This window comes from Schistocerca americana, chromosome 1, assembly GCF_021461395.2.
Source record: "Schistocerca americana isolate TAMUIC-IGC-003095 chromosome 1, iqSchAmer2.1, whole genome shotgun sequence".
Classification (NCBI taxonomy): Eukaryota; Metazoa; Arthropoda; class Insecta; order Orthoptera; family Acrididae; genus Schistocerca; species Schistocerca americana.
The window spans coordinates 1,134,138,999-1,134,166,266 of record NC_060119.1 but is presented as its reverse complement, the minus strand read 5'-3'; the positions used below and the strand labels follow the sequence as shown (position 1 = coordinate 1,134,166,266).

The 27,268-nt window shown below is 44.8% G+C and overlaps 1 protein-coding gene and 1 pseudogene across 1 annotated transcript in view; one reads left to right on the top strand and one right to left on the bottom strand.

Annotated features, from left to right (window-relative positions):
- Window positions 1-27,268, top strand: part of LOC124619184 (forkhead box protein O) — a 671,328-nt gene that overhangs the window by 607,301 nt on the left and 36,759 nt on the right. The gene's annotated exons all lie outside the window — the stretch shown is intronic.
- On the bottom strand, window positions 14,865-14,982 carry LOC124559371 (annotated as a pseudogene).

Below are 27,268 nucleotides of genomic sequence, written 5' to 3'. Positions count from 1 at the left end.
ACGTCTGCAGCGAAGTGCAACAAGGCTTGACCGAGTCTTCCCCTTGGTATAATGAAGTGCGGTACTTCTTTAAATGTGAATGTGTGCGAGATAGCATCCGTAACATTCAGAAAGAATTCGATAGCGCCCGGCTACAAAACGAGTAGTAAACCTCTAAATATTGTCATGGCAGTTAAACATTTCGGGTAATACTATGAAGCAAGATGGAATTAAACGAGCTGGGCAAATCATCCGTAGAAAGTTGTTACCTCCTAATGTTCCGAAGTGGAATATTTACACCCATTGTGATAAACAATAATTAGAATTTGAGTCGTCCAGTCTTTTTTTGTGGTCGCTTTCCACCCCCCTCTCCCTCCCCCCCCCCCCGCCCTCTCTCTCTCTCTCTCTCTCTCTCTCTCTCTCTCTCTCTCTCATATAATGTCCCCCCCCTCCCTCTCTATCCGAGCCAGCTTAAATAAGTTTGTACTGCCAGAAACAAGTTTGTTCACTATTCGGCCTCAAGAGAAGTGAATATGATGCTGAGGGCAATCGACCCGGATTAAAAGAGTAAGGGCGGGGATAGTAGAACACAGGAAACTTACAAGCCTGGAACTAAGAGACTCAAATACCTGAATCCAGATTAGATGTAACTTTTTGAACAATTATGCCAGTGAGGACTGGATATACACTAATCAGCCAGAACATTACGACCACCAATTTATTGTCGATAGAAACCAGTGCAGACGACAGCAGTCACCGGGTGAGGAATGACTGCTAGTCAGACACACGCACGGTGCATATAGTATCAGTGAGCGTGCTGTCTGTGTGCAGAATGGGGAAGGCGTGCGATCTATCTGAGTTTCAGCGAGGGCAGTGTGTGATGACCCGGAGGCTTGGCATGACCATTTCGGAAGTGCACGACTTTTCGGGTGTTCGAGGAGCGCTGTAGTGAGTGTCTCCAACACGAAGGATAAATTACGTCCAGACGTCGCGGAATTGGGCGGCCACCCCTCATTACAGATGTCGGACGTCGTAGACTGGGCAGACTGGTAAAACCGGACAGATGGCGAACTGTGGCGAAACTGTCATCAGACTTAAATGCTGGGCAGAGCAGAAGTGTGTCTGAACACGCAGTGCACCAAACACTCCTAACAGTGGGGCTCCGCAGCCGACGACCCATGCATGAGCCACTGACTGTTAACACCACTGACTGTTAACACCACGACATCGGTAATTACGACTGAATTAGGCACGTGACCATCGACACTGGACGTTGGTGCAGTGGCAGAGTGTTGCACGGTCTGATGAATCCCGATACCTTCTTCATTATGTCGATGGGAGGGCGCGAATCCGTCTTCTTCCAGGGGGACGACTTCTTGACACCTGTACTGCGGGACAGAGACTAGCTGGCGACGGCACCATTATGCCCTGGGGGACATTCACGTGGGCATCCATGGGTACAGTGGAGCTCGTGCAAGCCACCATGACGGCCAAGGAGCGTCTTATGCTGGTTGCAGACCACGTGCACCCCTTCATGACGATCATGTTTCCCGACGGCAGAAGCATTTTTCAAGAATCATAACGCTGTGTCACAAGACCAGATGTGAGATGGAGCAGTCGAGGAACACAGTGACGAGTTCCAATTGATGTGATGGTCGCCCAACTCGCTAGATCTTGAACCCGATGGAACACATCTGAGACGTGATTGTACACGGCGTCAGAGTTCATCGTCCACCTCCCCGTAATTTACTGAAATTAGGTCAGTTGTGTGTGCAGATGTGGTGCTAACTCCCTCTAGTGACCTACCATGGCATCATTGCTTCCATGTCACGGCGTTTAGCCGCTGTGCCAAAGGTGTACATGTCGACTATTGAGAAGGCGGTCATAATCTTATGTCTGATCAGTGTACGTCTACAATGTTGTAAGCAATTCATTGTTGCAACGCATATGGAATGGATGATCTTTTCTTATAAAATGTGGAATATGGAGGAATAAAAGTGCTGCGTCTTCCTTTTATATTTTATGTATTTATCGAGATCCTTGGGACGATGTGAGCTATGTCGTCATGGAACGAATCAGTACATACTTTACAGAATGCTGATTAGAACATTTATAAACACACAATTAAATAACTTAATGAACCACAAGAAAGAGTATAGGAATAAATAAGGCAAAACAGAAAAAGTTCTCAACTGCTGCGAGTACGTTCTGTACAAAATAGGATTATCATCCCACAAGGAATACTTCCAACTTGAAATTGAGTACTTGGGACCAGTCAGTTTCTTCAGCAATGCAGGTGGCCCTCTGAAAATGAACCCGGCTGGATAGTGCACACTATTCTGCACAGTGCTTATAGAAGCACTTATCCACGTGTGTATCTTTTCGAGTCTAGTGTTCATTGAATAAATGTTGTAGTTTCTTCTGAAAGAGTCACTATTGTCAACAACGTTCCCTGTGATAGAATATGTGTACAAGAACCTAAGAATTAGAATTCCTGCACACCTGGATAGTGACCTACATTAAATCCGTGAACTAACACCACAGATCAGTCTGACAGTTTGTGGGCTCAGAATATTCTTGGTGAGTGCACAGAGTGTCTAAAATGTAACACCCATGTACATCTACGTGATTACTCTGCTATCACAATAAAGTGCCTGGCAGAGGGTTCAATGCACCACCTTCATGCTGTCTCTCTACCGTTCCACTCTCGAGCGGGACGCGGGAAAAACGAGCACTTAAATTTTTCCGTGCGAGCCCTGATTTCTCTTATTTTATCGTGATGATCATTTCTCCCTAATAACGGAATGAAAGTGACCAGAGGAAACAAGCCTAAACGTATACTTCCAAGGAAGTCTTTAATCCAAACTCAGCCCTGAGAATTCAAAATCGTCGCCTTCATTGAATGTTATGGCTCAACACTGACTTAATCTTCAACTAGAGGTATCTCTGTGTTCTGCTCATTTATTCCACTTAAGGCAGGTAGACTTTTCGCCTATAAAGGTCCTACTTCAGATGCTTTTGCCTGCTGTTTTTGTGTGGGTTACAACTTCTCTATCCATGGTGATAGGTCGATGTGTGGAGCTGGTCCGTTGCTGAAATATCCGCTCTCGGCAGCTATGTTCTCGATCTTCCTTCGCTTAATTTGGATGTCAATTGATTGTTGCCCCGGCGTAACCAAAAAGTCAACACTTGATAGCTTCCAGCCACAGGGCTCGACAGATCGGTGGCCACAAGATTGTGGTATTTGTCAAGCTGCTTGCGATAGAGGTGCTGGTATAGCGCTTTTGCATGATTTGGAAATGGGAACTGTGATTCTAGCAGTGAGACACAGTTGAAATAATCATCTAAAATTATTATCTTTTAAATCAAGTCTTAACAGCAACCTCATCCCCCCCCCCCCCTCCTCCTCCTCCTCCTAATACACCTCCTTCGTCATTATCTTCTTATAATTCTTCTTAATTCCCTCTTCCTTATTTTGAACATCTTCTAATTTAATCTGGTATTGTTTTATATTGGTACTGACCAGTGATGAGTATTGTGATTAATGTCGAATTTTTCGCCGTATGGCAGTCTTCAGAAATTGCGGTATTATTTTCTGATGCTCCAGTTTCACTTATTGTGTAACACTTGTGGATGAGTTTCTCGTATTATTTACTAGTAAGAGCAGATCAAACACAGTCGCAGCGGAACTCTGAACTGTGTTGGCATGTAAACATTACGTGATGTTTACGTCCATAATATTTCATAAATTCGTCAAATTATCCATTAGGAGTTTGAGGAAGCCAATAATATCTTAAACGGAAGAGAGGAGGGAAGGACTGAGTTAGGATTTCACGTCCCATCGACGACTAGATCGTTAGGGACGGAATCCAAGAGGTCAGATTTGGCGAGAATGATGAAGGAAATGAACCCTGCTGTTTTACACTAAACATCTCGCGATTCGCCTTAAGATATTTAAGAAAACGACAGAAAATCTAAATCTGGGAGACGTTGTGGGAATTTGAACCTTCATCCTCCAGAGTACGAACCCAGTAGGAAAACATTGCGTCCTCTCGGTCGATACAGAGTGTATTTATGTGTGTAATTAATACTCGAAACACTGTATTTGAAGCAACTGTGTTCTCTTTATAATATAGTCGTAGTAAAACTTTCGCAAAAAAGTGAGAGAAGTGGGAACTGCGACAAAGGTTCGACCTCGATAACTAGTTACAGAGCAAAGTAAATAAAGCTTAGTTGTACCGACATTACAAATGTCATATCATTTTGTGGTGAGCGATTTCTGATGATGTCGAAAAGAGTACATTGTTCCTTAGGACGAAAAAATGTAGAAACATAGTTGTTTGAGTAAGTAAGAAAAATGATGGATTTTTAATGTATAGAAAAAATTCTTGCTGATTTGTGTGCTGTGGCTTGTTGGAACATTTGTTTCGATGACGTATGAATGTTTATGAAGTATGAAGGGCCGACTGTTACATGCTAAATCCTGTTTAAGATATGCCGACGCCTTACTACCACCACCCAATTACTCCACTTAGTTTCTACACCTAACTTCGGTGTGGTTCGGTGTTTCTGGCGTACGCTGTACAATGTATTGGCAGAGGTGAAAATTTTCGTGGAGACTGGAAAGGGACTAGAGAACATGCAAATATAGACCAATCTGTTGACTCCATGGCCCATAGAGTATCTCATTTCGGTTACCTTGTATGATATACTCTTCGGTCGGAAACATAAAGGTATCCCGAGATCACTACCTACAGTTAATTGATCTACATGTGATGTGATGTGATGTGAACTATCAAGTTTTCTAGGCAGTGTTGATTACTGGTGTGCTTCCGTGTTTTCAGCCGAGTTGTTGTTCCCATTATAATGTCCAACAAATGGAAAGTCAAGGACAGTCTACTAGAAGAGGTCAGTGAATATGTCTACCTTGGCCAGATTATAAATATGAAGGGAGACATAAGGCCAGAAATCTATCGACGCATCAAGCTTGGCTGGCAAGGATTTGGGAAGAATTCAACAGCGTTCAGATAAAAAATGCCAGTAAATCTGAAGAAAGCAGTATTTGATCAATGCATTCTTCCTGTGATGACGTATGGCTGCGAAACATGGACACTGAACTCATTTACAAAAGGGAAACTTAGGACAGCACAGAGAGCCATGGAGAGATCAATGCTGGGCTATACAAGAAAGGATAGGAAAAGGGCAGAAGACATCCGGTCTGTGACGAAGGTTGATGACATCTTAGAGACAGAAGGTTCCTTGAAATGGCAGTGGGCTGGCCACGTCGCAAGAAGAAAAGGTAACAGATGGACGAAGCTAGTACTGGAGTGGGGTCCGAGAGAGCACCGGAGGCCTAGAGGAAGACCACCAGACAGATGGGACAAAGACATCAAGAAGATCGCTGGTAACATCTGGCAGAGAACTGCCCAAGACCGTCCCACTTGGAGAAGACTGCTGATAGCCTACCTGAACCCACGACTCGAAGAGGCCACATCATTTAATGATTGAATTGTATGATGATGATGATGATGATGATGATGATATCGACGAGCGATCCGTTTATCTTCTACATCCACATATTCCGTGAGCCACCATACGGTCCATGGTGGAGGCTACTTTGTGCGACTATTGCTTATTTCCTTTCCTGTTCCATTCGCTAATGGAAAGAGGGCCAAAGACTATCTATATGCTTCCGTAGGATCCCTGATTTCTCTTACCTTATTTTCGTGGTCCATACGTGAAATCTATGTTGACGGCAGTAGAATCGTTCTGCAGTCAGCCGCAAATGCCGGTTCTCTTAATTGTCTGAATATGTGTTGATAGAACCTACCGGTAACGAATCCAGCTGCACACCTTCGATGTCTTCCTTTAGTCCTATTGGGGAAATCAGTCATTTGAGCGTTACTCAGGGATGAGTCACGCAAATGTTCTGCACGCGGTCTTCGCTATAGATAAGCTGCACTTTCCCAGAATTGAAGGTCTTGGCGGAAGAAAGAACTAACCCACAATTTAGTAAGGATGAGTCTGTTCACACTGTCTGTTGCGTTTTCGAATACACCATAAGCTGATAGAAAGTTTTTTTTTTCCATATGTCCCCTGTAGAAACGGATTTCTAGTTTATAATTTGCTTCATGTAATTGTATTAATGTTCTTGGCTTTCAGTTTAGTCAAACACATGCAACAACTCAAAATATGTTTCTTCCGTCGACCTCTTCAAATGGTTCAAATGGCTCGGAGCATTATGGGACTCAACTGCTGTGGTCATAAGTCCCCTAGAACTTAGAACTACTTAAACCTAACTAACCTAAGGACATCACACACATCCATGCCCGAGGCAGGATTCGAACCTGCGACCGTAGCGGTCGTGCGGTTCCAGACTGTAGCACCTTTAACCGCTCGGCCACTCCGGCCGGCTGTCGTCCTCTTCAATTCTCCCAGTAAACTGAAATGTACGGTTCTCTATTCCTAGAACTAGCCTTTCGTGCTAGTTCCATTTCATGTCGCTTTGCAATTTTGCACATAGGTGGTTGGCCGACGTGACTGTACCAAGCAACACACCACTGATACTGTATCTGAATTTTACAGTACTTTTTCGTCATCATCTGGATTAATTTGTATTTTTCCACATTCTGAGTGAGCTGCCAACCGTGGCACCAAATGCTCGTAGAAATTCTGTGTCTGTCATCTCGTATTCTCCTACAGACACGCTGCGACGACTCTTCACCGTAGTGCCAGCAGCATGTAGTCGCAGACTGCTGCTCTCCCGCTGCGTCAGATCGTTGATCGTTCCTGAATGTAGAGAACAAGAGTGGTCGTATCACAATTCACTTGGGTTCCTGAAGATTCGCTTGCCTCCAGTGCACAGGTGGTGTGAGCTGTGTTGTTTTGTGTCTGAGTCCAGGCAGAGGCTACGCATAGCAGCACGGTGTGCACCACCTAAAGGAGACTGGATCACTCGTCGAAATACTGAGCAGAAATATGGGAGCAAGAATTCGACTGAAAACTCGAAAGCACGAATGCGCGTATCTGACACGGCAAGGAGAGTAGGCGAAACAATCTTCGGGGTTGACGGTAGTAGAGTCTGTTGAGATTGTCGTCATTGCAGTGTCTAGGAGGCCTGGGGTTTGAAATGTACGGAGCGCCCGGCCTGCAGAGCGGTCCAGTGGCAGCTGCTGGCGTGACGGCGGCATTCGCAGCGGTCGGCCTTGTCTGGGCCCGTTCTCATTTCGGCTGAAGGCTGACCGGCTGCTAAATACGCAGCGGCCGGGCCGGTCCGGGCCGAGCGAAACCCGGAAGAATGTCGCGGCCTCGCGACGCTCTCTCTCTCTCTCTCTCTCTCTCTCTCTCTCTCTCTCTCTCTCTCTCTCTCTGTCCTCCAGTGGTGTCTCCGATACCAATCCAGCGCGCAGAACAGCCTCCAGCCGGCGGCCAGCTGCCGGGTTTCCGTGAAATGTCTGCCTGTAGCACGACATTGGTCGTTCTGCCGTGTGCTCACTTTCCGGTTCAGGAGCTGGGTAATTGTTGTTATCCTCTGCTCCGAGATTTGTTGGACTCTAGTCCATCTCCTGTACGTAAGCAGTACAGGGTTGCCACAGGTTCTGGAAATGAGGGAATATCAGGGAATTTCAAAGACGTCATTATAATCAGGGATTTTTTTTTTTTTTTTTTTTTTTTAAGAGAGAACCACTCCCCCTCAGCTTATAGTCAGTGTTGTCACCACTTCTTGCAGTTGAGCTAGCAGCTGCCGATGAGAGGCAGGCAGGCGTTAGGAGCGGTTTGTTTGGATCTGATTGTCAGAGACTGTAGCCGGAGCGGTCGGAGACGGTGGTCAAGTGTGCACGAGCTGTGTCTGAGTCATTGTGTGAATGTGTGTGTGCGCTCTCGTTTTCTGACAAAAGCTGTGGCTGAAAATTTTGTTGCGGGAGTGTGATTGTCTTTTCTATGTTCCTGTCTATGGCTCAGCAATCATCTTTACAGTGAGGTGCTAACTATCCTCATTATTATCGATTCTCACAGTATTTGAACAAGTTATCTGTTGCATGGATTGATCAACTTGGTTTCATTTCATGAACATGTTGTCGTGGCTCGTGAATAGCTGGCAACACGAGTGGATTTCCGCAACGGGCCAAAACCGTAGGGTGTCTGTAATGGATCGGGTCTGCCGATCTGAAGCCATTCGGTTTCAACTAATGTGCAGACCCTGCCCCTAGTCTCACTGATCTGCCTGCAGGCCAGGTCTGTTTGTGTATGGCGGAATGCAGCGGGTTTTCGTGGCTTATCTATTGGACCCAGCACTGCGGTGCTCCTCAGCAGGCCAGAAGCCGTGGGCGATGGAGTTCAGGAATTGCGACTGTCTCGCGGCAAATACGTTCTGTAGTGTGGCGCTTTATACACATTTTTTTCTAGTACATTGTGGCGCTTCGAGAGTAGTGTATATGTTAGAAAGTATGCATGATAGTAAGAACGTACTCATACATCTCTCGAAAGAATAATCACAAAATAATTGTAAAAGGCCTACTTTTTTCTGAGGTTATTTCTGAAATCAGTGAAGGTATATAATGCCTGTCTTGCGACTCCAAGGAAATGGGCATTTTTGTCATCAAATGTGTTTCGTTTTATTGAAATGAAAGTGGTCTTTAATGAAACACACATACCATGTGGATTGCTTTCTCCAATTCATTACGAAAAACGCCATCTGTTTGCAAGTTTTTGTAGATATTTCCTCGTTTCTTGTACCGTAGCTGCAAAAGCAGATCGTCAACTTCCGTCTTAATTTATCCTTGAGATCTCAAAATTTGTCTGGGAAAAATGCTAAAACTTGTTTGGAAGTCAGGGAAATATCAGCGAATTTCACTTTGGGAAACTCGTGTCAACCGTGCAGTAGGAGGCTGCACGACGTCTCACCGTAGTACCTACCGGGTAGCTCCCGAGGGCGCCGCGGAAAGTATCGTTTGGCGTGGAGCCGAACGAGTCTGAGGAGGGCGCGCCCCTGTCTGCACGGCCCAGCATCTTTTCTAGCGTTACCTTCTAATACCGATCATCTAAGTTAACTCGAGGTAAATTAAGGAACCTGTCGAATGGAGCGAACACTCTGACGAGCATAGAACATCGAATAACATTGAACTGTGGAGAGACGTGAGTAGTGAGGAGTAGGAGAAAGTGAGCACAAACGGTGTCTGACAGTAACGGGCCGGTAGATACAACGATGATCATTAAAGTATTCAGTAAACACTGTGTGTTAAACGTGACGTTTGCAAGTGTATGTTCTTGCTGTCGGCCTACAACGTCCGCTGTTTCTTCATCTGCCTTCTTTTTCTTGAACCTCATTCCCACATCGGCGCAGGCTCGGTATGGTTATTAACGAATTCGACACGGTTAATTTAACCCTAGAACACCGTCTCTTCATCTATATGAAATACTGGCGATGTGTAAAAAATATGAATGTAGATCATTAAATGGATTATATCTATGACATATTGCAACTAAACGCTTATTATTGGTTTCAGGCCTTCAGTGCAGGGATGCGTGTTGCACAAATGCGGTTTTTTAACAATACATAACAGTGCTTCAGATGTTTACATTGTCATGTGAGAGGGAAGGACATTTCTTTTTTTTTTTTGTGCAACCATTGATTTAGGTATAAAATGACTTAGTAATGGAAATAACAGTTTGTATATACGAGTATTAAGATGAAATTAGATACGACAGCGTTAAGAGCAATGCACACAAATCTTTTTGTGATGTTCGCACGTATTGTCTTGTTACCAGCTGCACAGTAAACTGTCGTCAAGTGTTTCTTGTGGTTAGAGGCAGTAAGAAGAGTACTTTCTCGGGCTGTGTTCCGAAAGAGGTCCTTATTGGTCTCGCACATTCGTTTGTAATACTCTCTTTATTATAGTCTTTAGCTCCTTGCTCAGTTCTCGTTGGATGAGCTAGGGACGTGTACTTTATCGATGTAATTCTAATATCTAAACCACCCGAGCAATGAACATAATCTCTAACGCCCGTCGACACTAATAGAGCGTATTCTTTATGTGGACAGAGTTTTTGCAAACGCAAACCGTACGTTAATTTGGCATTGTGAATTTGTATTTCGACCACTTTCTTAGCACTCCTGCGATTAGTCACGTCAGTTCCCGTTGGATTCCACTTCTTTACTGCATGCTGGAAACAGTTAGTGTGACACAGACGTACAGTGCGAACAGCGTGAACAGTGTGGCGTACAACTATACGTACATATTCAGTGTCGTTAGTGTTGTAGGGCTAGGGGGTGGCCGGATGCCCGCACTGCCGCCAAACCCCGTTACTCCCCGGACGGAATGTGTGTTACTCGACTGGATGCATGTAGCGTTATTCGTGTGTGAAAGTGAGCGAAAGTCTTCCAAATGTTTCCGAACCGTGTAACTGAGGCGGAACTTGGTAGCAGCTCGGTATTCATCTAGGGGGCGTGAGAAACCTGCAGAACCTCACATTCGTGCTGTCCGACACACGACTACCGGGCGGGTACGATCGGGCGCCGGCACACCTCCCCGCCTCGGAAGCGACTCTTTAAAGCGCACGGCTATCCGGGCCCGTACCGGTATATGAAATAAAATCGTCATGACTTCTGTACGGTTTGGGTTAGGGACGTTCAAATTGCTCGGTTGGCCGCGGGGTTTGATGGGAATTAGTATGGTTTGGTGTAGCGCTGAAGCCCACTTTCATTTGGATGGGTTCCTCAATAAGAAAAATTGGCGCATTTGGGCAACTGAGAATCCGCATTTCGCAACCTAGAAGTCTCTTCACCCTCAACAGGTGCCTGAGTGGTTTGCAGTGTCCTTGATGGCACGGTGACTACTGAACGGTAAGTGAAGGTTTTGGAAGATGATTTCATCCCCATTATCCAAAGTGACCCTAATTTCGACGAGATTTGGTTTATGCAAGACGGAGATCGACCCCATCGAAGCAGGAGAATATTTGATGCCCTGGAGGAGCACTTTGGGGACCACATTCTGGCTCTGGAGTACCCAGAGGCCACTGTCATGGGCCTCGATTGGCCGGCATATTCTCCAGATCTGAAAACATATACTCGTTTTTGTGGGGCTGTAGTAAAGACAAGGTGCATAGCAATTATCCCAAAACTACTGCTGAGCTGAAAACAGCCATTCAGGAGTCATCAACAGCATCGATGTTCCGACACTTCCGCGGTTCACGTTGAATTTCGCTATTGGTCTGCGCCACATCATCGCCAATGATGGCAGGCATATCGAACATAACCTTAATCCGAATCTGTAGTGACGTTTACTTGTTGAATAAAGTGCGTATACGCCGTAGTTTGTAGCGAATTTACGTTTTTCTTCGCATAGTTCAATAATTGCCCCCCGTGGAGTGAACCAGAATTCCGCTGGCAAACTTTCAGAGGTTGTTCAGGGACACCTTCTGAGTATTTTCGTATCAGGGACTCGCGCTCTCCGGTGCGTCGTTACAAAATTATGGTATTTCATTTAATTTCTTGTCCCAATTAGTTGTGTGTGTATTCCACTGAAAACGGTTCAGAATAGGGTTAATATCGACTGTATGTGCTCTCTGTCGTTTTTGAAAACGAACTTGTTCCATTCATTTCGGGTGGTTGCTATTCTCAACAGTAGGGCTCACTTTAGTCTGCGCCTCTGGCCTGCATTTAAGCACCACTCGGTCACGTCTCGGGTTTATTTTTTCGACGGCGCTAGACGTGCGTTAACAGCAGTAGGGACGGATTTAGTGATGAAGAGTGCGCCACGTGTGCGGATTCAGTGAATGCGACGGAACAGCGCCACCACGAGGACGCTGGAGCGAGTGGTTCCTGCTCAGGCGACAAGCTCACCGCAGTACGTCTGCACCTCTGCACCTCTGCGTAGGAGCCTACGAGAAACCAGATACTTCCGTGTTAAAATGAGTGCATATTATAGTCATTTTCATTTCGGTGAAGGATTTTCGCTGAAGCAAAGGTGACTGTGGTAGCAAAAAGGGGAAGTCATAATTACTATATTTGCAATAAGCCGCTGGAGACCGTGTGTTCCTCATAACAAAACGCTGAGAAGGTATCCCTGAACAACCTCCGGAAGTTTGTCAGCGGGATTCTGGTTCACCTTGCATCACGACATGTCGTCGGTATTTATAACTCTTGTTATGGTCGTTATTGGTGAAGGGTGCGAATCGTAATGAAGTAAATACTTGTTAATTAGGCAAGAGCCGAGGCAGAATCGTGACAATGCCGTTTAAGTAATTCGTAGCTGTGCTTCCCTACCTGAAGGAAACGATTCGACTCTTTAGCCGTCGGCCGCGAAACGTAACTCAAGGCGGATCTGGTGGCGTCCTTTCGACGGTTGAGGAAGAGCCCTCTCGGCAGTTACGCCTGAATTGTTTTTGCTCGCGTTGCGCAACCCGCGGCAACACTGAAGGTTAACTTGCGCTACAAGCGGTTGCTTGTGTAAACACTGGCCGGCCAATCACCCTGCGAATGTCGGCAAGTGCCGCGTAAACAAACACTCGCTGTTCTGCAACGCGGCAGGCTTATCGCCGGCCGAGTATGCACAGACGTTTTCGATTTGGGTTATCTCGCCTTGTTTCTCAAGAATTTTGTTGTTTACACTCAGTTATTTCGCAGTCTTACCTATACCCGTCCTGTGAATAATTCGAGTCGAAGATTGAGTAGCTTTTGCAACGGGGCCACCACCCACTTCGGCGACACAGAAGAGCTTAGTCTTTCTGAGAACGAGACGTAAAAACGTCGTTCCGTATATAAATGCGATTGTTGTTTCACAATATTTTTGAAGCTTTTTTTCTGCGCATCACTTGTACTGCTGGTTTGATGCTACTATAATGTGTTTAGCATGTAATCTGTCTTATCGCAACATTATATCAGCAGATCTTGTTTATCCTCTCTTTTCTGGCACGTATCGTGTCGTAAAGGGCCCATATTTTCATGATATCGCAAATTTATTTTTCAAAGCTTTGTGGCCGCATGAATTTTCTGTTTCCTTAGGAAGGGAAATTGTATGCGTCATCTTTCAGAATAGTGTAAACTTTGTTCCTTCTCGTGTTTTCTGAGGCGGAGAAATGGGAACGGGCCAGCTGCCACACTCAATGTGTCCAGTGTACCAGATCAACGGATTCGATTCCGCTCTATTTCGTCTTCCTGTCTAGGAAGCTAGCGCGTCGCCATTAAGGTGTACAAACCGCTCATGTCCTTGTTTATCCTATATATCACCCATAATACCTGGTACAATATTTTCGTTTTGTCGCCATCATTTCCTTGATATTATGGAAGTTTTCTTAAGTCACTCGGTGTCGTTTCTCTACAGCACAGAACTCGCCATCAACTATTTCTTGTAATGAGATGTGTCATTCCTGAAGATAATCTGCATTTGTAACTGTAGGAGCATAGAACCGAATAATTCAAAGTGCCAGATGGGATATGAGGCGAGAAAGGTCGAGATAGCTAATAAGACGCAATGAAAATGCCTGAACAGCTATTGTAATAGTGCTTAACGTTAGTAAACATCAGTTTGTCCAAGGTCTTTACAATTTATCTTGCAAAGCATCTTCTGAGGAAGGAATCAGACAAGTAGCACAGGAATATACTCACGTACTTTTTGTGATTATTGACCCGACAACGTATGGCCGATCCGTAACGTTTTAACTCTCAACAAAATTCTGAACAGCAATACAAGCTCAAAGGAAAATGGCAAAAAAAATTGAGAGAGAGAGAATCAGTCGTCACGTATTCTGCAGTGAGCAACAGGAAGGAAGATTGTAGATAGTGTTTGATAAGACTACACATCTTACGAAAATGCGATTGACATACTGTAGATCACTTGACATCACACAGAATGCTTAAATTTGTAAATAAAATTCCAGTACACGCTATTCGACGTATATTAGTAACGTTTGTCAAAGGACAGACAAACCGTGATATCTAGAATTTAGCTGATTTGACCTCGTTAATGACTGTTCAAAGGTATTATTATTCCCGTTATCCTTGACTATTGATTCCAAGCGTGGTAAAATTAAGATTAAAAAAATTATTTGCAGTTTTTTTGATGGAGACTACCCCATTGCGATGCAGATCTTATGCTAGTGGCGAAAGTTACGTAGTCTACATCTACATCTACATGGATACTCCGCAAATCACATTCAAGTGATTGGCAGAGGGTTCATCGAACCACCTTCACAATTCTCTATTATTCCAATCTCGTATAGCACGCAGAAAGAATGAACACCTATATCTTTCCGCACGAGCTCTGATTTCCCTTACTTTAACGTGGTGATCGTTCCTCCCTATGTAGATCGGTGTCAACAAAATATTATTGCATTCGGAGGAGAAAAGTTGGTTACTGGAATTTCGTGAGAAGATTCCGTCGCAACGAAAACGTCTTTCTTTTAATGATTTCCATCCCAAATCCTGTATCATTTCTGTGACACTCTCTCCCATATTTCGCGATAATACAAAACTTGTTGCCTTTATTTGAACTTTTTCGATGTACTCCGTCAGTCCTACCTGGTAAGGATTCCACACCGCGCTGCAGTATTCTAAAAGAGGACGGACAAGCATAGTGTAGGCGGTCTCCTTAGTAGGTCTGTTACATTTTCTGTGTCCTGCCAATAAAACCCAGTCTTTGGTTAGGCTTCCCCACAACGTTTTCTATGTGTTCCTACCAATTTAAGCACTCCATCTTCGGGCCACGATTGGCCCACCGGGACCATCCGACCGCCGTGTCATCCTCAGAGGAGGATGCGGATAGGAGGGGCGTGGGGTCAGCACACCGCTCTCCTGGTCGTTATGATGGTATTCTTGACCGAAGCCGCTACTATTCGGTCGAGTAGCTCCTCAATTGGCATCACGAGGCTGAGTGCACCCCGAAAAATGGCAACAGTGCATGGCGGCCTGGATGGTCACCCATCCAAGTGCCGACCATGCCCGACAGCGCTTAACTTCGGTGATCTCACGGGAACCGGTGTATCCACTGCGGCAAGGCCGTTGCCTCCTACCAATTTAAGTTGTTCGTAATTGTAATACCTAGGTATTTAGTTGAATTTACGGCTTTTAGAAAAAAATGGTTCAAAAGGCTCTGAGCTCTATGGGACTTAACATCTGAGGTCATCAGTCACCTAGAACTTCTACTTAAATATAACTAACCTAAGGACATCACACACATCCATGCCCAAGGCAGGATTTGAACCTGCGACCGTAGCAGCAGCGTGGTTCCGGACTGAAGCTCCTAGAACCGCTCGGCCACCGCGGCCGGTGGTTTTTAGATGAGACTGATTTATCGTGGGCGCCACTTGCAAATTTCGTAGTTTATGTGCGATACATATTCAAAATGTACATCAAAATAACAATCGGAGACTTCACCTTTATCTAATAAATTTTCTGTCTGTATCTTGCAGCTTTAGTTTTAGTGATAAAAAGTGCCTTAAGTATGGTAAAGTGAGTTTAAAGAGGGTGCGGAGGTAACAAGTAGGCTTTGATACAGGTCAATCTATTACCACACCCTGCATTTCGCATTCACATTCGTTGGCTTCGCCAACTTTCAACCAAATCATTATCCTCCAACCCAACATAAATCTGGGGCTATGCCGCAGACTAGTGCCTCACTGCAGCGAAGGTTCCAGGGTGGGGGATGGACTCCAATATTACACTCGAGTCTCGCAAGAAAACAGCGATGCATTTCTGTGTAACAGGCGACACTGAGAAGCGAACGGGTTTGGAAAGTCCAATTAAGGTGGGTAATTTCCGCTATTTGATCTCCTCGAGATGACAACGTGACGCAGAATGTCACAGTTGGAGATTTACTGAAGGACCTAGCGATTTGTAACTTGAAGTGGAATTAAAGTTTAACTCTCAAAAACAAGACAAAAAAGGAAAAAAAAATTAGATGTTCACAAGAAGATTACGAATCCACGTATTAAAAAAATATACAAATGACACTTCTTTACACATCGGTAATCTGTTATGGTAAAACGAGAGACTCGATTACTATATTTCCCAGTCGTCGCTCGGCTAAATCTTCGGTGAGCTGCGAGTGGTTTCTTGGAAGCGGAGAGGTATTGTGTAGCAGACGTTCCGCTGGTATCGCGCGCGTCCACCGCAGGCAGATAACGGCGCGGCGGCCTGCTGTGAAATCGCAGCTTCGTACGTAGCTGTGTGTAGTTTCCCGGAACCGGGCGCTCGCAGGACCGGCTCCTGGCGTGGAGTTCCCGGTCACTGGCCAACCGCCAGCACGCCTCGAACTGGAACTGCAAGCGGCACCGGGCCGCACCTCTCAGAGAGCGCCAGCGTCTGTCTCAGCTAGCGCAGGTCCGAAATACTTTCCTGTTGTATGTACCTCGACACTTGTGAGCTCTGGACTCTTCAGGATACGGTATTCTTTTCCTATACTGGTGTACTTTTTACTTGTTTACTGTAAACTGTCTACGTTGATTTATAAAAATACCAATGGTTCAATAATCATTTTTAATACAGTCTCTGTGGTTAAGCCGCCTAACTACTATGCAGAAAGTGCGAGACTTACAGGACATCTAGTGAGCACCAAACGTTAGGAATTCTTTCTTCTGTTGTAATTACAGACTTCCACAATGATCAAATCAATCCCTTTTTTACTTTTACTAAATATCAGATGCGCCGACTTTTTTTTTTTTTTTTTTTTTTTTTTTTTGTGGGTTTCCAATATGAGGCTGAAATTTAATTATGTAGTGGTTGACTTATTAGCAATCTGTCAAATTCGTAACTAAAACAGTCAGTTACGACTAAATGCAGTGATGTTCTCTGCGTAAGAGCGTTCATAAATACAAGGTGAGGCAGCTGAGACAGGCGACCGCAAATATATCCAGAACGAAGAAATGTATCGAGGTGCGGTTTTCACCAAGCTATAGCAGACAATGTAGCGAACTTCCCGACGTTCGTAAGTAATTTTTATCGTGTATAGTCGCCGAATCACGACACCTTTTTTTCCCTACTGGAACTATTAGGGAGTACTTTTTTCTGTGGCATTTGAAAGAACCTTCTAAGGGGACTTCACCGACATAACGTGTGTGGGACTTGATCAAATAGTATCAAGATAACAGCGCCGCAAATCACGTATGTGCTTACATTTGATATAATAGGACAGACGTTTGTTGAACCTCTTCTCTGGACGAACGTCTGTCCTATTACACCAAATGTAAGCAAATACGTAACTCGGGCACGGTTTGTGTATATTACCACGACTGTCGTACCAAGTACTCCAAGTGTTAACCCTGAACATGGCTATACGCTGTAATGTGATTCTGGAGCAACAATACCATACGTTGAATTTCATCTGGAGTTAACGGCAGCACAGGCCCGTGTTATACGCACCTGTAAGCGTCGATGTTTCCTAACAGACCTGTTGTTTCAATTTTCGCCACAGGTAAAAGCATACAAGTGTTAAGTTTGGTGTGTCTGGAGACCGTTTTGAGTTTCCTGAACGACCGTTTCAATGCTCTGCAAATGTTTTAATAAGAGGCCCTGTCGTTACAAGTGCAGAATGGGAGGAACATGCGTCATTTTGGTACCACATTGACCGTCTAAATCCCAGTGCGTTTTCTTGCAATAATTGCGTCCGTGGCATATACTACAAACTGCAGATAGATGAATGTATTTAGATTCCCTTAACCAAAACGGGGACCAGTGATGCAGGTGTCTGAAAAAAAAAAACGTTGTTTTTATCAGCTTATTGGGGTCACTGTGGGTTTTGAGCTGATGATTAGTATATATTGCGAAGATTCACTTGCTCAGGGTTTGTAAAAGATGCTTTCTCCTGAAACAAAATTTTGTATAGATAAGCCGCATCACTGTGCACTTTCGTAACTAACATTCGGAGAAATGTAACCAATTTTGGAAATCATTGGCATGAAGCTGTAGGTGGAGCGTAGTGTGAAGAGGATGAAATGCGACGGAATGTAGCGTTTTCAGAAGATCTGTTTAGTTGAAACCTTTCGTACTTCCGAGAAGCCTTCTAGTGACATTTAGATTGTGTGTTACTGCTGCTAAAATGTTAGTTTCATTTCTTTCATTGTTTGCGCTTCTTTTTCCTTGGCCTATTCTATTCTCCACCGTCCGCTTAACTTTTGTTTGTAATGTTTGCAAAGACAGATCGCTAGTGCCTGGCAAGATCTGGTTTCTCTGTAGCTTACAACCACACCACTGCTCGAATAATTTGGTGACATCCATCATAAACGATATTCACTTTCTCGACTGTCGTATAGCTTTACGAGTAAGTTATCTGGCAGTTACAACATAAAAACACAGGTTGGTGTCCTTCAAAGAGCCATACCCGAGTTTGCTTACATGTAGCATAATACGGCACGCATTTGCTGAACCTCTTCTAACGGTGGGACAGCGCTTTGTGACCATACTACCTTCACACTATTTGGTCACGTCCCATACCTGTTATGTCGTTGAAGTTGTTAGAAGCTTCTTTCAAACGCCACAGAAAAAGGTAGATATATAGCTGGATTAGAAAAGAAAAAACAAACTTTGTGTTACAGTTTGGAGACTATAAACGATAAAAATTGCTTGCGAACATCAGAAGATTCACCATATTGCCATTATAACTTGGTGAAAACCACACCTCGATTTTATATTGATTCTGGATATAGTTGGGGTGGCCTGTGTCAGCTGCCTCAGCTTGTGTATGTTTACTGTCTGTCTGCACCAATTACTACATGACTATCACTATCGGAATATCGCAATTGCTATTTTTCCTGTACCTTTTCACTGGCATATATTTTTTTTTCAGGCTGCTGTTCTTGCCCACCAACCTCCCCTTCCCCCCCCCCCCCCCCTATCACACACACACACACACACACACACACACACACACACACACACACTGGAAGAGCAGTCGTTTTATAAAACGTCTGTACCTTTACTTACTACCGTACAAAACGCGTAGTTCTCAGACGCTTATACCCGCTGTTCTTTAGGTTTTTCTCAAAGAAAGGGTTTATCATACACTGAGAAACTGACCGTCACACCAGTGCAAGAACAGTAAGAAGATTAAAGTTAGTCCGTCGAATATTTCAATTATTAAACTTTCTGGTTTCTAGCCGAGTGAGTTGGTGGAAGCTCAGGCGTCAAGAAGAAAACCTTAGCGATCGAAAGTTTTTAATTTCTTTGGTACTGGCCTCATATGGATTCTTCGGACTATGCAAAATAACAGATTGGCGACTGTACTGTGAATACTGTAAGAGGTGCTGCGTTTATAACCGAAAGCAGACTTTAATAGTACAAGCTAGAAGGTGTTATTCGTGTTAAACTATTTGCCGAAAGTGAAATTCTGCCTCAAATGGGTGTATGAGTAGAAACTAATTGGGCTTACTTATTAATTAATAGAAATGGTGTTTATCCGGGTAATTGTATGTTCACTGCTGCGAACGGCAATGTTTATGTTGTGGAGTTGTTCCAGCGTAATACTGTGCTTTGGTGGCGAGTAAAGGCTACCGGATTGGTGTCCCGCAGAGCATGTGAGATGCGTAAACGTAGAGGGGCTACGCACTGTAGCTGACGCTGGCGTGTCGCAATGCTGCGCTGGACGGATCAGTTCGTCTCAGCTCGACTCGGCAGTCGGCCGCCAGCGACCGCCTCCGCCGCTATCGGCCCGGCCGGGTTACCCAACTTTGACTCGGAGTTTATCAGCCATGACGCAACGCAGGGACGCCGTATGCCCCCAGAGGGCCGTGCTTGGGAGATCCACTGAGGTGCTGACCTCATTGCTACACGAATACTTTGCTAGAGAGAGAGAGAGAGAGAGAGAGAGAGAGAGAGAGAGAGAGAGAGAGAGAGAGAGAGAGAGAGTGAGAGAGAGACACTATGCAGAGTGGAAAGGAATTACGCGTCTCAGCCACAAATTTACGTACAATGCCTGTTGTTTTGGTGACACCTGCTCGAACAGCTTAACCCGCAGCGCCCATCTTGAGAGACAGGGAGGTGAATCAGAGTCGGATCGAATCCGCGCTGCAGCTTAACGGCCTTTAGTTGGTCTGTACACCGGCCGTTCCTAGTGTGGGTTTTAGGGGTTTTCCAGGCTCGTGTGGGCAAATACCGACCTGTTTCCTTACACATAGGCGGCGTACACTCAGCCGCTAAGGTAATATAAAGTTGCCAAACTGTGAAAACAACCGAGATAAACACGAGGATAGAGAGACTAACTACCTGTGGCATTATTTAGTATAGAGAACAAATAATTACCAAATTTAAAATTCAGTAAGTACATATCACTTATTTTAAATTATTGCATCTCTCGTACACACTTATACACACGAAGTCTGCCAGGAGTCTTGACTAAATACTGCCACCAGTATCAAGTAAGCTAGCAATCTTTGCACCACTTCGAAAAAAAAAAAAAAAAAACTGTATATAGATACTGAGTCGTGTCTTGATAAGATTCCACACAGTACCTAGACACATACACGTCAGCCGCAAAAAATCTGAGGTTAGTGTTAATATGGTCCGCCAAGTCACGAACTGCTGGGTGTCAGCATACTTCCATGGCGCACGCCTGAAGTTACTTCTCCATCTGACGAATCTCCATCGAAGATTCTGAAGTCATCATTCGCCTAGAACTTATAACTAATTAAACCTAACTAACCTAAGGACATCACACACATCCATGCCCGAGGCAGGATTCGAACCTGAGACCGTAGCGGTCACTGGGTTCCAGACTGTAGCGCCTAGAACCGCACGGCCACCAAACACAACAGTTAACCAACCATTACGGTTACTAGGCGGAGTAACACCTGACTTACAGAAAATTCAAATCTTCAGCCTAAAAACACACACGGTCCAAACAGCACGAGAAGCGATGCCTTTAACTTTATTCTTCGCTGTGATAACAGCAGTCTTCAGCTCCACGTTGTCTATAGCCAAAGGCACTGGTATGCGTTAAATACATCTGGTACAGATGCCGGTGAAGAGTGTACCGTATGACACGTACTGAGACGCAGGCAGCAGAGCGTTTACGCAGTTCCCCAGTTCGTAATCTCTGTCTGCGAAGGCGTTTGCTACCACGTGCAACGGCGCGTGCTGTACCTACATAGCGGCAGGTGATGGCGTACTATCACGGCGCCCCACAGTCCAGGGGAACCGCAAATAGAAGCACGCCGCTTGCACGCTGCGCCGCGCTGCTGCCGCCGCCTGCTCGCGGAGCGATCTGTTGACGTTGTGACGTCACGGCTCGAGGTCATATTTCCACGAAGTCCGCTGGCGCGTAAACATACTGCGCAGCAGCAGCAGCAGCGGTGGAGGCGGCAGGAGCGAAGCCGTCGCTGGGGAAAAGGGTTGTGGGCGCTGCGGGATCCGCCGAGGTGTCCGGACGCTTCTCGCGTCGCTGGCCGTCCAAAGCCCGGAAATGGTGCGTCCCGGATTTATCGCGGCTCCCGCCGTCCGCTGGTCGGCCGCCTGCTTCCTCCGGACGCCTGCCTGCCTTTGTAGTGTGCTGTCCACGCAAAGTGGCGACGCTCTCGTCTTTCATTCTTTCCTCCTTTCCGTTGAAGTGTTGGATTCGTGCCCAGTGGCTATGCTATGGGGTATTTTCAGTGGTGAGTGCACTCACTGCCACTGCCGTGCACACGAGCGTAATCGCCTCCGCGCTGGAGCATTTCGTCCTTGGAAATCCACCTTCTACAAAACACACTTCCGTTTTGTGCTGGTCATAAGACAATGGTGGAGTTGCCACAACTCTAAGTGCAAGATTTTTTCAGCAACTCCAGTTGACACCGATGCATCTCTTCTCATTTTACACATCCTACTACGCGAGAGAACACGTCTCAGGACTTTCGGCAACAATTTCCGTAGTATTAGCGGGAGCGGTAGAAGAAAAAAATTTCTGAGAATGTGCGTTTGGAGCACAGCATAGCATGGAAATCAATCGTGGAGTGTGGGAAAAACTGTAAAAGAAGCTAATCGAAGCGTTTCAGATGTCGCGCTGTAGACGAGTACTGAAAATTAGCCGGTCTGATAAGAAATGAGGAGCTTTTCTGCAAAACATTTTGAGAACGCTGACAGGGCCAATGGACTGGACGATAGGACACGTGTCAAGACAACTGGGAATAACTTCCACGGCACCAGGGGGAGCTGTGGAGGAAAAAACTGTAGGGTAAGGCAGAAATTGAAATACACCCCACAAATAATTGAAAACGTAGGTGGCAAGTGCTAATCTGAGATGAAGAGGTTGGCACAGGAGGCGAATTCGTGGCGGGCCGCATCAAACCAGTCAGAAGACTGATGACAACCACCCGCCCATTACCAAAAAAGTGTGACTGTGCTAATATCGAAATGGCAACGTAGCACACGAGCTAGTCGAAGCTGGTTACGTGAATGAAGTTAAAACATGGTGGCAGCTGGAGTGTTCTATTTCATTAATTATACGTTTGCTCAGCCATGTTTCGGTAACTGTCATGCATCTTTCGTATACGGCTATCCATACAGTAAGTACTCTGTAACTAGATTTACTGACCCTGTGTTTACTGTAAGGCTGCTTTTCAACATTCGTGCTAACACAAGTCTAGTTCAGTGCTTTTGACGACATGACGATTGTATCATGTGCACAAAAACCGAGTAACTGTCTCAAAGTTAAGGATATTATATCTTTGAGCGAAGACATTCTTACTGCAGATTGCTTCTACAGTAATAGGTTTGTTTATAAATAAATCTTCTGCTACCAGCCACGATTTTCCTTTATTGACTTTTCACACGACGCGTTTCGGGAAATGATTCCCATTTTTAAGTGCGTTTTTTGTGTGTATTAAACCATTGTAAATTGATGTTGTCAATATGTGAGTGTCTGCTTTATTTCCTTGACTTTTACTGCAGTATATAAGACACAGGCGATTTTTAGTTGGTTGTCGATTCTTTTGATGAAGTTAGTGGCAACATTTAGAAGAATTTGTACTTACAGTTTTCTAATGGTCCATTTGTGCAGAGTCTCTCACACACTAAACATCACACACAACTTGTACACTGTACACAAAGAAAATATATCAACAAAACAGTTACAAAGCTCCTCTTACAAGTAGTCCACAGAGATAACAATACAGGTCTCCCACAGATTATGATATTTTTTGGTACAGAGGTTATTTATCTTAAAAATTTGACTCTTAAATTACTTATATATGTTTTACAATTGTGCTTATTTCTATGTTTTACTATTTTTATTTAAGTATACTATAGAAAAATCTGAAGAAATTCACTGATTCACTTTCAAGTTTTTCGTTTAATATTTTATCGTCATATTTTCTGTAATGTGAATATATCTCAAGTTCTTCTAGCAAATCCATATTATGTCCTTTATTTAGTCGGTGGAGTACTTTAACATTTTACTCTATTTTTCCAAATGGGTGTCTTGTATTATGTGTGTGTGTTGCTGTTGCTGAGGCAGTGTGTTTGTTGTGTGCGTAGGCTTTAATGTGCTTTGTGTAATGGGTTGAAATTTCGGCCTGTTTGACTTAGGTAGAACATAGAGCGTTCCTGGCATGTTACCTTGTATATTCCAGAGTCTGAATATGGGTCATGATTCCACTTTATATTATGTATTAAGTTGTGTTGCACAAATGGACCCTTAGAAAACTGTAAGTTCAAATTCTTCTAAATTTCACCACTAACTTCACCAGAAGAATCGATAACCAACCAAAAAATCGAGAGTTTCTTATATATTGCAGTAAAAGTCAAGGAAATGAAGCATACTCTCACACATTGACATCAATGGAAGTGGCTTAATACACACAAAAATCGCACTTGAAAATGGGACTCATTTCCTGAAACGCGTCGTGCGAAAAGTAAATAAAGAAACATCGTGACTGGTAGTAGAAGATTTACTAACAAACCTATTGTTTTCAGACTCGCGGGCTTCCAAAAACCATTTATAATAGATCAGCTTCTACAGTACCTGAAAGATGCTGCGTGGTTGCTGATGACCCGGATGTTTGCAAAATAATGATATGATACAGACAATAGTGCTTAACATTGTAACAAAGATAATGGAAGCTGCCATTTTGGCATTAACATCGAAACCAATGACACTACGGTAACAAGTAAAAAAAAATTAGTTTTACTACAGAACCTGCCATATAAGTAAAACGCAAGGAGATAGATTAAAGTGCTTCTTTTCTTCGTGTCACAGTGAAGCATCATGCTAGAATCATGATTATCCAAATTCCTGCGTGCCTTACCTGAAGATGAGCCTCAAAAGGCGAGAAAGTTAGTTAATGAGAATGACTGGTTGCAGTTATTTGTATTTTTTGAAACGCAGGTATGTTGCTACACTTCGCTGTTATCTTTCTCTCTCACATTTCACACACTGAAGCGCCAAGGAAACCGGTATAGCCATGCGTATTCAAATACAGAGATATGTAAACAGGCAGAATACGGCGCTGCGGTTGGGAACGCCTATGTAAGACAACAACTGTCTGGCGCAGTTGCTAGATCGGTTACTCCTGTTACAATGGCAGGTTATCAAGAGTTTGTACGTAGTGGTGTAGTCGGCGCACGAGCGATGGGACGTAGCATCTCCGAGGTAGCGATGAAGTGGGGATTTTCCCCTACGACCATTTCACGAGTATACCGTGAATATCAGGAATCCGGTAAAACAAAAAATCTTCGACATCGCTGCGGCCGGACAAAGATCCTGCAAGAACGGGACCGACGACGACTGAAGAGAATTGTTCAACGTGACAGAAGTGCAACCCTTCCGCAAACTGTTGTAGATTTTAATGTCAGCCATCAGCAAGTGTCAGCGTGTGAACCATTCAACGAAACATCATCGACATGGGCTTTCGGAGCCGAAGGCCCATTCGTGTACCCTTGATGACTGCACGACACAATGCTTTACGCGTCGCCTGGGCCTGTCAACACCGACAATGGACTGTTGAAGAATGGAAACATGTTGCCTGGTCGGACGAGTCCGTTTCAAATTGTGTTGAGTGGATTGACGTGTACGGGTAAGGAGACAACCTCATGAATCCATGGACCCTACATGTCAGCAGGGACTGTTGAAGCTGGTGGAGACGCTGTAATGGTGTAAAGAGTGTGCAGTTGGAGTGATACATACGACTGTGACAGGTGACACGTACGTAAGCATCCTGTCTGATCACTTGCACTCATTCATGTCTATTGTGCATTCCGACGGACTTGCGGCAATTCCAGCTACTCTTACGGATTACTGGACAGCCCTGTAGGATTCATGGTGTCAAATCCTTCCAGCACTAACTGCTTCGCACATTAGTCGAGTCCATGCCACGTCGTGTTGCGGCACTTCAGCGTGCTCACGGGGGCGCTGCATGACATTAGGCATGTGTACCAGTTTCTTTGGCTCTTCAGTGTGTTACGTGTGTCGACTATACAGAGGATACCATTTAGGCCAGACTCGTACAGAATCAAGCGAGAAGATTACACAGATTGCATCACGTCGATAAACTAGCCATGACTGGAGACAGCGGCCGTAGGAAGTGGGAGGAAAGTGCCGCGGAGTGTGTGTGGTGCTCGGTTAATGAGCGGTGCGTGCGGCGTGCAGCCGGCTGCCGGCTGCCGCCGCCCTTTGAAGGCTCGCCCTGTGCCCGGGCGAGGGCGCCTCGTTGTTAGCGGCTCCTTTTGAAGCGCCACCTCCTATTGGCTGCAGCGGATCGTGACCCCTCTCTCCACTTGGACGCCGCTTTCTCCTCCCCATCTTTCTTCTCGTCGTCTTTGTGACGGCGTTCTGCCGACGCAAAATGGAAAGCCAGTATAACAACACTACAGCTATATAACACCCGCACCTCAAACCCCTGTCAAATAAGTTTGTGGCAAATAACAGAACAATTTTAATGATGCGCGTTCCGATGCTGCAGCATAACGGGACATACAGCATACCGACAGTGTCACCTTTTTCGTCGTGAAAATTCTGCAGGCTCTAGAACTGTCTTGTTGATATTCGGGAATATTTTATATGGAATCATTCGACACTGAGGATTTCACCTCAGTGGCCTGTTACGGTATCATCGTTCCTTCTGAGAGAAAAATTCTCTATCGTGTGCCCTAAGGAACTCAGCTACATAGGTGTCCGAATGGAAACGGAGGTTTTCCGTTTTTCGCACGTACGTGAATTCATCTTTCCTTGATTCAGTTTCGAGCACGTGAGAATCAAGTGAAAAATGTTCTTTCTCTTATAAGAGACCAGAGGCACGGCATGCTAGCAGCAGGCGCAGAGCACGCTGGTAGCACACCATGTCTTGTATTCGTCCACCTCGGCGCTCGGGGTCACAGCACCAAATTACGACATCTGAAGATGGGGTGTAAGGGCCCGAAACCGGTCGTGTTCTAAATAAAAGAACCTTACAAATGTAGCAATATTTTTAACCTCTGGTATAATGCTCAGTTGCACATGTTCCTCCAACAGTATTGTTTGCCTTGAAGAGGATAAAGCTAAAACAGAATAAGCTTTTCGGACCGCATTGCATGTCGCTCATATATTCCTTATTTTGACACTGCTAGTATTTACGAATTTAATTTCCATAGCCGACGGCGTTCGACTCTGGAGTATCCATTTACAATCCTGGGGGACGAAGAAAATTTTGTTGCGGTCATCGATAATAAGTGCTTATATTCTCGACACTAAGCATACTCAAGCCGCCGAAATGAAGCATAGTTGATACATAGTTGCAACAGACATCGAGACTCACGGAAAAGCATTACGGTTCTTTGAATATGACTTTGTATTTACTTGTTTATTTTCTTCTACGTACTAGGTTCATACGACATATCAACAAGACAGCTCTGAGAGAAAGCTACAGTGGAACTACATTACAACTGGCGTTCTGTGTACATACACATAGTACCGCCATTAGTTAACAGCCATATTAAGATTTGGAAAACAAATCCTAGCAACGCTCAGGTGGTTAAACTCAAACGTATGACTCGTAATGTCTCATGTACCCTGTCTGGCAGCAAGCAACACACATACTGACACGAGTGTGAGTCGAATATAACCCAGTTGTAAGTCTGTGGTCGGATTACGAAGTGTCCGCTGTCAGAAGAGCGAGGGGCACGGTGAAGCCTGTTTTTTCACCGACGCGAACACAAACGAACGAGAATTGCCTCTGGTGTAAACGATAGGCTACTGCTAGTGAACTGCATTCGGTCCTGTTGGATTCGCGTTCGCTAATGTTGGCTAGTGTTCCGCTGCTTGTCGGTTTCTTTTTAGCGAACCATCGAAGGAAGTTCCCGTCCTCTCCTCTTCGGCACTAGCAGTCAGAGAGCATTTGTCTGGTGTCTTGTCTA